This window comes from Drosophila mojavensis, unplaced genomic scaffold (assembly GCF_018153725.1).
Source record: "Drosophila mojavensis isolate 15081-1352.22 unplaced genomic scaffold, ASM1815372v1 contig_108, whole genome shotgun sequence".
NCBI classification, from domain to species: Eukaryota; Metazoa; Arthropoda; class Insecta; order Diptera; family Drosophilidae; genus Drosophila; species Drosophila mojavensis.
The window spans coordinates 2435593-2447302 of record NW_025318636.1 but is presented as its reverse complement, the minus strand read 5'-3'; positions in this window follow the sequence as shown (position 1 = coordinate 2447302).

The window sequence follows — 11710 nt, the reverse complement described above, 5'->3', positions numbered from 1 at the left end:
TGCAATTACATGCATATCCATGTTATAATCATAATCTGAAAGTTTCATGAAGATCGTACGTCCACAAAAAAAGTTATTAAGCAATTAAGTTCTCATAGTAAGCGCTCACTGCCGCCCATGCGTGTTTATGCTTGTGTGTGTATATGTATGTAATTGTTTGTGTATGTGGGTGTGTGTGTGTGTGTGTGTGTGTGTGTGTGTGTGTATGTGTGTATGTATGTGTGTGTATGTATGCCTGTGTGTGCGTGCGTGCGTGCGTGTGTGTGTGTGTGTGTGCGTGTTTCTTGTGTAAGCTGAAAGACGCGAAAAATTATTGAAATAGCTATTACTCCAAGGGTTCAGGGGATCTCGTAGTCGAGTAGTCTCGACTAGAGCTTTCTTACTTGTTTTTATTTATTTTTTTTTTTATATTCATTTATTGACAAAATAACAAATTGCAAGTTGCGTGGTGGCTAGGATAGCGCGCGGTGCTTGCGGGACGGCCGTAAAGCATTGCTTTGCAAGCACTATGCGCTACCTTAGCCTGGGACAGCTCGTCTTCTCAGTCGCTCGACTCTGCGGAGCTCCATCATCACCGTGGCCGCGAAGATGCTTGTTAGTTCCCAAGCTTCCTCCGATTCCAGCATGGCGTTGACTAAGTTGTCCGCTCTGATGGAGCGGCCCACTGCCTCTTCCAGACGACGCCTCTCCTCCAGGAACCGTCCACATTCGAAAAGAATGTGGTTGACGTCTTCCACATGCCCTCGCTCGCACCAGGGGCACTCGTCAGATACCTCGAGGCCAAAGCGCTTCAAATAGCTCCGAAAGCATCCATGACCCGAGAGGATCTGCGTAAGGTAGAAGTTAACCTCGCCATGTTTGCGGTTAACCCATGGATCAAGCTCCGAGATGAGCTTGTGCGTCCACCGCCCTTTAGCTGAGCTATTCCACCTTCTTTGCCATCGTGCGATGCTGTTCGCCCTGACAGCGTTGAGTCGCGTAGGCCCGTGCGAATTCCGCTCCACGGCTTCGGCGACCAAATACTCCAGTGGCACCATACCGGCTATGACGAGCGCCGCGTCATGGGAGATAGTCCTGAAAGCGCAGCTGACTCTGATTGCGCTCAGCCTGTAGATCGCGCAAATGCCTCGGCTGTAGCTCGGCGTTGCCATCGCTCTTGCCCATATTGGCGCAGCATAGAGGATGACAGACCTAATGACGCTCATTAGGAGGAGACGTCGTTGCTGTTTAGGTCCCCGCGTGTTAAGCATGATTCTCGAGAGAGCTCTACAAGAATCAGCTGCCTTTTTATGCACATATTCTAGGTGCTCGCGGAAAGTTAATCTTGTGTCTATCATGACACCAAGATATCTTATCGCCCTCTTTGACGCAATGGTGACGCTGCCGATCTTTATTGGCAGTTTCCACTCTTTTGCGACTGCTGACTAGTACAACTTCGGTCTTGTGTGCCGCTAGCTCGAGCCCAGCTCCTGTCAACCAGCTTCGTATGCGATTGATACTTTCGCTGCACAAATCCTCTGTATCTTTGAGCTCCTTTCCTATGGCTACGACAACTACATCATCAGCAAAGCCAATGGTGTGCGCGCCTGCTGGTAGTTAATAGGAGAGGCCCCAGCACTGAGCCTTGGGGTACTCCAGCTGACACTGTATGAGTTTGGGGACCCTCACTCGTGTTGTATACCAGTGTTCTTCCTCTGAAGTAGCTCTTTATTATCTCTCTTAGATATTTAGGGATATTATATTGTGACAGCGCATTCAGTATCATATCCCAACTAGCTGTGTTGAAGGCATTCCTTACATCCAGGGTCGCGATGATGCAGTATTCCTTCGTCCCGTGCCTCCATCTGGTGCCTTGAATAGCGGAAGTGGCCAGACCGACAACTTTGTTAAGCGCGTCCGTTGTTGACCGGGCCTTCCGGAATCCAAATTGGTTTGGTGACAGACCTCCGGCGCTTGCAATCGCAGTCTCCAGCCTAGAGCAGATCAGTTTCTCAAACACCTTTCCCATGGTGTCTAAGAGACAGATCGGTCTGTACGAAGATGGCTCATCTGGTGGTTTGCCAGCCTTGGGTAGCAATACCAGATTCTGGGCTTTCCATTTTGCCGGGAACGTCTCTTGGATCAGGCATTCGTTAAATAATTCGGCGAACGTACTAGGGTGCAAGGCGAGGGCTAGCTTTAGCGCACGATTTGGGATCCCGTCCGGCCCTGGAGCTGTGTTGGTTCTAAGACCTCGGAGAACTACTGATATTTCTTCCTCTGTAACTAAAACAATTTCAGTGCTCGTTGAGCCCTGATCAGCAGACTCGGACTCAGGGGCGTGAATGGAGCTTAAACTTTCTGGAAAGAGTGTTTCCACAATCGATTTAAGCTCCAGACGATCCGTAGGCTGCACCTGTCTACCTGCGTATAGTCTTTTAACTACTATCTTATATGCCCTGCCCCAAGGGTCATATTCGGCTGAGTCGCACAACTGTAAAAAACATTCTCTTTTGCGTGCCCGAATGGCCTTCTTCAGCTATCTTCTAGCTACCTGGTAAGCTAACTGTTTCTCAAGAAACGTTGGCCTACCCCGAGCCCGTTGGTTGCTTCATCTCGCCTGGATGCATTTGCGACGAATGTCACCTATTTGCGTATTCCACCAATACGTAGGCTCATGTTGTCGCGTGAACTGCTTGCGGCGTAACATGCTGCTATTGCAGGCACTCTGTATTTGGGCTACCATTTGGAATGCTCTGGCCTCTGAAAAGACCGCGGGATCAAAAGTATCTAGCCGATACGACTCCCTCCACAATGTTGACGCCCTGGCAGGTGGCTCACCTATTGTGAACAGAAGTGCCGTATGATCGCTGCCTGTATAGCTATCGCAATGGCTCCATGTTGCTCCCCGAAAGAGGGATGAAGTGACAAAAGTAATGTCGATAACAGACCCGTATCCCGCCCGACTGAAGGTGTACTCATGGCCAGTGTTGAGCAGTGCAACATCTAGTGTCGCGAAGATCTCCAGTAGGATACGACCTCTGGCATTTGTTGTGGGGCTACCCCATTCTAGCGCCCAGGAGTTAAAATCTCCAGCTATAATGGCCTTCCGACCCCTAGCATCCTCGGCAAGCTCGTCGAGCACCGTCGTGAATTCACTGAGCTGCATGCTGGGGGCCAGATAGCAACTGTAAAGCCATAAGCTACCATATCGGCCACGTACGAACCGTACGTAGATTGAATGACTTAACATTCGAAAGTAAGTTCGTTGAGTTGCCGCATACCCACAACGCAGCTTTGCCATTAACGTCTGTTGACCATGTCCTAGGGCAGCTGGTCTGCTCTAGAAGATCTTGGGCAGCAACACAATGATTTAAGTTAAGCTGCAAAAACCTTAACATTTCATTTTACGAGCAGCTTCACGGTAAGATGGGCACTTGAAGCTGCCTGCTGAATGGTCCGTCTGCTTTTCACCTTTCCGGATGCAGAGGCTACATTTTGGTGGCTTGGTGCATGCTTTGGCACTGTGACCCATCTCTCCACACCTGAAACAGACGCCCTTTAAGTCACAGTCGCTGCCGCAGTTAGCTGCCATATGACCGTAATCGAGGCACTTGAAACAGCGTTTAGGCCGCTCCACGGCTCGGATACGGCAAACTACCCATCCTATTCTAATTTTGGACAGCTCGAGCAGAGTTTTAGCTTTCCCAATTGGAAGAGCAACCGTAGCTCTTTGCTGTCCACCAAAAGCTGGCCGAAGCGATTTGATAGCCTCAATGGGGAGTGAGCTATCCTTCAACTCCACCCTAATTGCCTCCAAGATCTCCTCTTTGGTCGCTAACTCATCTAGATCGCGAATCTCAACTTGAGCCGATTCGGTAAGTGTTTTAACTACCGCTCGGTCTCCCAAGGCCTTGCCTATAGCTTCGTGCAGAGCCTCAGCGCTATGCTCCGGCTTCCTACTCAGTTGCAATAAAAGGTCCCCCTTAGCTTTCTTCCTAATGCCTTGAACGTCGCTGCTCAGATGCTTCAAATTTGGGTCGCTTTTAACTACACGAAGCATGTCCGCATAGCTGCAACCCCCTACGCCTGAAATCGCAATAGCGTCAGTCCTGGGACGTTTTTGCATAGGCTTTCGCCCTTTAACGATTGTCCAGCTGCTCTGGTTTGTCTGTCGAGCGGCCTGGTTTGAAGTTTCAGCTGTAGCCCGTAGAGCCATTGGTTCTTTTGGGTTCGCTGCACTTCTATTGGGCCTCGGCTTTTCTGAGGGAGTTTTCCTCTGTTCGGAGGCAACTTCCCTCGACCGCTTGGGAGTATTGCTACCTACTGTAGCACTAATGCTCGCTGCCTTAACGTTTTCGCCTACTTTTTTGAGTGGCGTGGTCTGCACCTCACAGTTTTTAACCGAACGGTTGCAGAACGCTTCGGCCGTCTTGTGAAGGCTGACCAGCCTAGCCAGCTCCTCTCTCATTAAGGCATTTATATGCCGCTGACCCCCAAATAAGGCAAACAAACCCTCTAGTGTAGCTCCTATTTGAGCTAACGCTTCTTTTAGTGACTTGGGTGCCTGGCACTCAGCCACTGGAGCCTGGTTAGAAGTCGACGGCTGCGCCAACGCCCTCTGTTGTTGCTGCGGCGATCGCTGCAACGAGGAACGACGCGCATTTATGCTCCGACTACCACGGCGTGAAGCCTGTAGTGGCAATGGCTACTAAAATAATCTGAGTTTACAACCCGCAGTAACTTAAACTCAACTTGACTACAGCGAGAGCCCGAAAGTATGCACTACTTTTAATAACTGCTACTTCACTCCAGCAGCTAGGTTGCTGTCTTTGCTAAGGCTTAGCAACTCACCAACGTTAGTGAGCAGCTGATTGCCCGATGCAATTTCCAGCACAACTAACAGCTGTTAGAGTGAATGCACCTGATTTTTATTATTGCGCAAGTGTGACGCCTAAAGTAACAAAATTTACGCGCCCACAAAAGACAAGGAAAGGAAGAAGCCCTGACGCCAAAACAATGACGCTATCGCCCCCCTCTCTTGCACCACCGAATTATACCGCTTGGGAATTCCACGAACCGCCGCGCAGTAAGTCTCTGGTAGTTTTTTTGAGGTCGCTGGGTACGCCGCGCCCACAGCAAACACGTTGACTTCAGTTCTTTCCACTTTCACAGGGGAAAACACAGTTCAAGCTATTGTCTACGATGGATCACGATGACATCGACCGCACTCCGTGAAAACGCAACTCGAACTCCTATATGTGTGTATGTATGCCTGTGTGTGCGTACGTGCGTGTGTGTGTGCGTGTTTCTTGTGTAAGCTGAAAGACGCGAAAAATTATTGAAATATATCTGCCAATCCCACCAAACACACAGCATTACCTTTCGAGGCGTCAATCCTGGCTTTGCGACCATTTCTTGAGCTTCACCACTCTTGCACCATGATCTTTTCCGCACATTATTGTCGTAGTTGATCCATTTTTCGTCTCCTGTTACCATTCGTTTCAGAAATGGCTCGATTTCATTTCGTTTCAGCAAAGAATCGCATATCTTAATTCGTTACAATAAATTTTTCACACACAATTCATGTGGAATCCATACATCGAGCTTCCTTTTGTAGCCAGCCTTTTCTAAATGGTTCAGAGCCGTTTGATGATGATTGTTTAGTTCATTGGCGATGGCATGGCTGCTTATGTGATGGAGGTCAATCCTTTCCATAATTTCATCGACTTTTTCAAAGAGTGATCGACCAGAGAGGGAAGCCTCTTTCACATCGAAATTTCCAGAACGGAAGCGAGCGAACCATTGTTTTGCTACACGAACTGATACAGCATCTTAACCATAAATATCACAAATTTCATTGGTGGCTTGCGTGGCATGCTTCCCATGTGATACTCATTCACGGAAGTGAATCAGTATATGGGTCTTGTGCAATGTCCGTCTTGCTGTCCGTCCGTCCGTCTGTCCGTCTGTCCGTATGAACGCAATCTATTTCAGCGCTATTGAAGCTAGAGACTTGAAATTTGGAACACATACTCGTGTATATCTCCGATTTATAAAATGTTAAAATTTTCCCGATCCGCCCACTAGGGGCGTGGCAAATCGGAAAATGCATTTTCCGATATACCAGAAATCATGTTAGTTAAAGAGCTAGAAAGCTGAAATTCGGTATGTAGGTCCGCGTTGACCACCCAAGATCACGAGCTATGGCGGATATATCTACGCCCATTGGGGGCGTGGCAAATCGGATAAAACTGTATCTCCTAAAGTTGTAAACCTAGAAGCTGAAATTTTGCACGTCAGCTAATGTTATGATTCTATAAAGTCTAAAAGATAAATTATAAGTCTACGCCCAATGGGGGCGTGGCAAATCGGACCTGAAGATATAGTGATTTTTTAAATTCTCCTATATTTTGGACACTATTGATGGCAGAGACCTCAAATTTTGTATATATACTCGGACTGATCACCCAAGACTAAAAAGTTTTGTCGGATATATGTCCGCCCACAGGGGGCGTGGCAAACCACAAAAGTTTATATCTCCTAAAGTATAATAGCTAGAAGCTTCAAATTTTGATAGTTGAGTTACTGGTAGCCTCCTCTATCGATTCCCCAAAAATAATTTTTACGCCTCTTTAGGGGCGTGGTATATCGAAAAATACCCTGGAATTTTCATATTTCTTGAGGGTAAGCATTCAAACTTTGCAGTTAGGGTACTGTTATCTTTTTCTAAAAACTGACCAAAAATGAGGTGTCTACGCCCAGTTGGGGCATGGCAAATCGGAAAACCCTGTATATTCTACAGTATTAGAGCGAAACTTAACTACTAAATTGTTGATGGGATGTGGATGAGTATTCCGCAGTCGGTAACGCCCGACTGCAACGTTCTTACTTGTTTTTTTTTTTTGGGGCAAATGATGGTACCGATCGAAACCCATATGGTAGTACATAATGTGATTGGTAGCACTGGAGATATACGATTCAAACGACATCTATTGGCAAAATACGAAAGGACTTACTTTGACTACACAATATTATAACACTAACCATAGAACACATAGACCGGACAAGTAGTGTAGAGCGTTTTGCACACTTTTTTTCGAGCATTAGTTCCCAGACCACTTCGTATTTGCTCGGCTCCTCACTTTTAAGGTCGGGCTACGAAAATATGGGAACACAAAATCATTTCTCTTCATGCGCTCGACCAAGATGGTTGAACAAAAGATCCCTCTACGCTGAATGTTTTCCTTGCTCTCTCTCTCACGATGCTCTCTGCTCTCTCAAATATGTCTATGTATGTATGCATGTGAGCACAAGTACCAGCTCAAAAAAATTGAAATTTCTTCGCAGCGAGAACCCATGCCTTCCCTTCTGTGTGAAGAGTATACCAAACTTTTCAAACCGTTTGCCAAGCGTTTTCGTTATTATTTGTGGGAAGGGTTGGTTGAAAGCGTTGGTGCGCGTAATGAAAATGTTTTCGCGACGAGCATGCACACACACATTTACAGTATGCTACATGTACTATGAGCATTTGTATGCCTGTTTGTGAAGTCTGTCTATAGCATTTGCATTTGTCGATCTTGTGCAGTGCTCACATACAAGTTAAGCGCTCCCACACTAGAGTACTAGTGATTGGGGACGCTGTGTTGGGTTCTTGTGAATATATAACAACTTTGTGTTCAATGAAATAATATATTTTATACAATTTGGAACAATAGGTCTAAACTCTCTCTAGTCCGAATATAAAACGAACTAAATCTGTTCTACTGGTTAGGTTCTCCCCTTGAATGTCTGACTGGACTCTCCAGCCTCCTTAGATTGTCGAAAGTCTTAACTTACATATGTATGTATACATATACATATATACATACGTATATACATCTGATTGTGTGTGCGCATGGGATGCGATGCTCACAATTATGGGATATCACTTGTAGAAGCATTTGTGTGCCTTTACATGTGCGTGTGTGTATGTATGCATTGGACATGAACATTGGCATGTGCCTCCCTCAACTTAGAATGGTGTGAGCGATTTTGGGTTTTAATTGAAGAGGCGCGCTAACATTTAAGTAGATGGTTTTATTTCAATGATCGTGGGTTGGCCTATCAGAATGATTCTTTTTTTATACCCTGAACCCATTGAAAATGGGAAATCAGGGTATAATGGTTTTATTAAAAGTATGTAACAGGCAGAAGGAGGCGTGGCAGACCCCACAAACTATATATATTCTTGATCAGGGCGACGAGCTGAATCGATTTGGCCCTGCCCGTCCGTCCGTATGTTTGAGCGCGTCGATCTCATAAGATATAAGAGCTAGAGAAATTTTGTTCCTAGGTCCGTATATATCACGCGCATATCAAGTTTTTCTCTATATAGATAACTACTCCCGATATTTTATTATCGATAAAAAACCTTATCGAAAGCTAGTTATTTATTATATCTCCTACACCTTTAGAGCTAGAGCTTGCAAATTTTAAATGTAGAATTATATGTATTTTATATAATTTCGATTTTTGTTGTAATTTACCCCCCTATATCCACCCCCTCACCCTTACCTTTGTAAAAGGCGTATTTCAAGTACTAGAGACTTGTGCTTTGGAACATACATTACAACATTATGATTATGTTCTAAAAGTTGTAAGGTAGCTCGCCCACGGCCCACCTTAGATTGCGTCAGATTTGTAGTAGATAGGATTTTGTAGCCAATAGTTGGTAGCGAGTAAGTTAAGTAATAAGTAGAACAAGTTGTTAGTTTGTAAGACATTGTTAATTAGTCGGTAAGTAGTCGTAAGTGTCATATCAATTAGCTTTGTAGGGTAAGCGTAATTTGAATAGGGCGCGCGATCAGCAATGCAACGCTGAGAAAGCTGCGCCGGGAAAAGGAGAAGAGCAGCAAAAGCTGCGAGCGGAGTTTTAGTGAGTTTTAGGTACGCGATCAAGGTGAGATTTTAGGCGCGCGGCGCGAGCGGCCGCGTGCATTCGGTAGTAGAGGTGTCGATTTGGACTTGTAATAAATAAAGTAAGCTTATATGAGAAAATCGTGTACTCAGCAGTAATTAGTTCCTATCGCTTTATTAACCTTTGCTACTAACGATGGGCGTGGCCGGCAAGATGTGCCCCACTTGGCCACCTAACCTTCCCCCTCTCCCATTTCTCTAACTCTATATGTCCCGTAATGACTTATAAATATCTTGTAAGTTATGGCCCTGGGCAGACTGAGACTCTGACCCCAGCTAAAATAATGTAACCTTACAAGTGGCGCCCGAGCAGGGACACGGGGCTGGAGAGAATGTGGTATGCGGGCGGCATAAAATCCCGCCGGCATACACAAATAGAGGTGCTGGGTAATATAGGTGATTGTGAAGTTGTTGGTGGCAGTTATTTTGGATATATATATATAGGCAGTGTGCATGTAAAAGCAGTGAAAAATCGAGAACATTCGTAGCAAGTGTAAAAATTAGAAACGTGTATACCCTACGACGGCCACGGTGTCGGGAAGCGTCAAGCGAAGATGCAAAAACAGTTACGGCGCCGAAAAGTACAGTGCGCGCGAAGAACATTGCGCAGAAGCGCAAGTCGAATACGCACATGCACAAGCATGGTCACGCGCGGGGGCAGCATAACGTGCGACGCCGGAATCTAGCAAAAGATGAAGAAGGATGAGCAACGAGTAGTGGTAAGAGCAGAGCGGGTATATATGCACACCCCAGGAGTAAGTAACAGAGAAAAAAAAGTGGTTAAAGTGAACGAGATGGAAAGATCATTGAGTATTGATGCCTCTGCAATTGCATCAAGAAACTGATAATAGAGTATAAAAGTGGTTATAAATGAACAAAACGAAAGAAAACAACTAAGAAAGCTCTAGTCGAGACTACTCGACTACGAGAACCCCTGAACCCTTGGAGTAATAGCTATTTCAATAATTTTTCGCGTCTTTCAGCTTACACAAGAAACACGCACACACACACACACACGCACGCACGCACAGGCATACATACACACACATACATACACACACATGCACACACACACACACACACATACACAAACATTAACATACATATACACACACAAGCATAAACACGCATGGGTGGCAGTGAGCGCTTCCTATGAGAACTTAATTGCTTAATAACTTTTTTGTGGACGTACGATCTTCATGAAACTTTCAGATTATGATTATAACATGAATATGCATGTAATTGCCAAAGCACAAGTCTCTAGTTATTGAAATACGCTTTTTACAAAAGTGATGGTGAGGGGGTGAATTTAAGGGTGGGGGTAAATTTTAACAAAAACAGAAATTGTATAAATTGCATATAGGCATACATTAAAAATTTGGAGACTCTAGCAATAAAGGTGTAGAAGATATAATTTTATAATTAGTTTTCGATAAGGTTTTTTATCGATAAAAAAGATCGAGAGGAGTTATCGATTTTTAATGATAAACTTGATATGCGCGCTGTAATTACGGACATTTTTAAAAAAAATTTGAAGTCTCTAGCTCTTATATCTTCTGAAATCGACGCGTTCATACATACGGACAGACGGACACACAGACGGACAGGGCCAAATCAACTCAGCTCGTCAACCTGATCAAGAATATATATACTTTGTGGGGTCTGCCACGCCTCCTTCTGCCTGTTACATACATTTAACAAAACCATTATACCCTGATTTCCCATTTTCAACGGGTTCAGGGTATAACAAGTAAGAAGACTCTAGACGAGACTGCTCGACTAGGAGATACCCTTAACCCTTCAATCTGATATTCTAATCACTGGGCACTTCTTTTCGGAACACATACATACACACGCACGTAAGACCGCGCTCTGCTAACTGTGCAATGAGCACCGACTGTGCTTGGGCTGCGCTGCAGTGTGAGCAACATTATAAGAATTTATTTGTTGAATAATTTAATTTCTAGACGTACAATCTTAATGAAACTTTTAGAATACCAATATACTGATTCACTTTCGTGAATGAGTATAACAAGTAAGAAAACTCTAGTCGAGAGTGCTCGACTAGATACTACCCTGAACCCAACAAATAAAAATGCCCATTTAGTATGGCTGAAATTTCAATTTCGATGTATTTAAAAATATAAACAAAATACCAAACTCATTTAATAAAATATAAAAATATTTTGAAACAATTAAAAAAGTTACCATCAGTTGCATCGATCGGGATTCGAACCACGACTTCTCGATCGAGCGTCATGCAGCTAACACACTAGGCCACCTCACTCATGCTAGTGGTGCTGGCAAAACTCAAATAGATTCACTGCTGCAGCGCCATCTACCAAAACTAAACGAAACTAACTGCTGATGTGATTCTAAGAATCTGCTAGAATAACCAAACTATTAAAAACGCACATAAAGTATAGTTAAAATTTCAATTTCGGTGTATTTAAAAATATAAATTAAATAGATAACTCATTTATGAAAATATAAAAATATTTTGAAACAATTAAAAAAAATTAACATCAGTTGCATCGATCGGGATTCGAACCGCGACTTCTCGATCGAGCATCATGCAGCTAACACACTAGGCCACCTCACTCCTGCTAGTGGCGCTGGCAAAACTCAAATACATTCACTGCTGCTGCGCCATCTACCAAAACTAAACGAAACTAACAGCTGATGTGATTCAACGAATGTTTCTAGAAGAAGTTTGAATGTATGTGTGCACACGCATACGATGCTGTTGTAGCTGCTGCACGTGCGTTTGTTA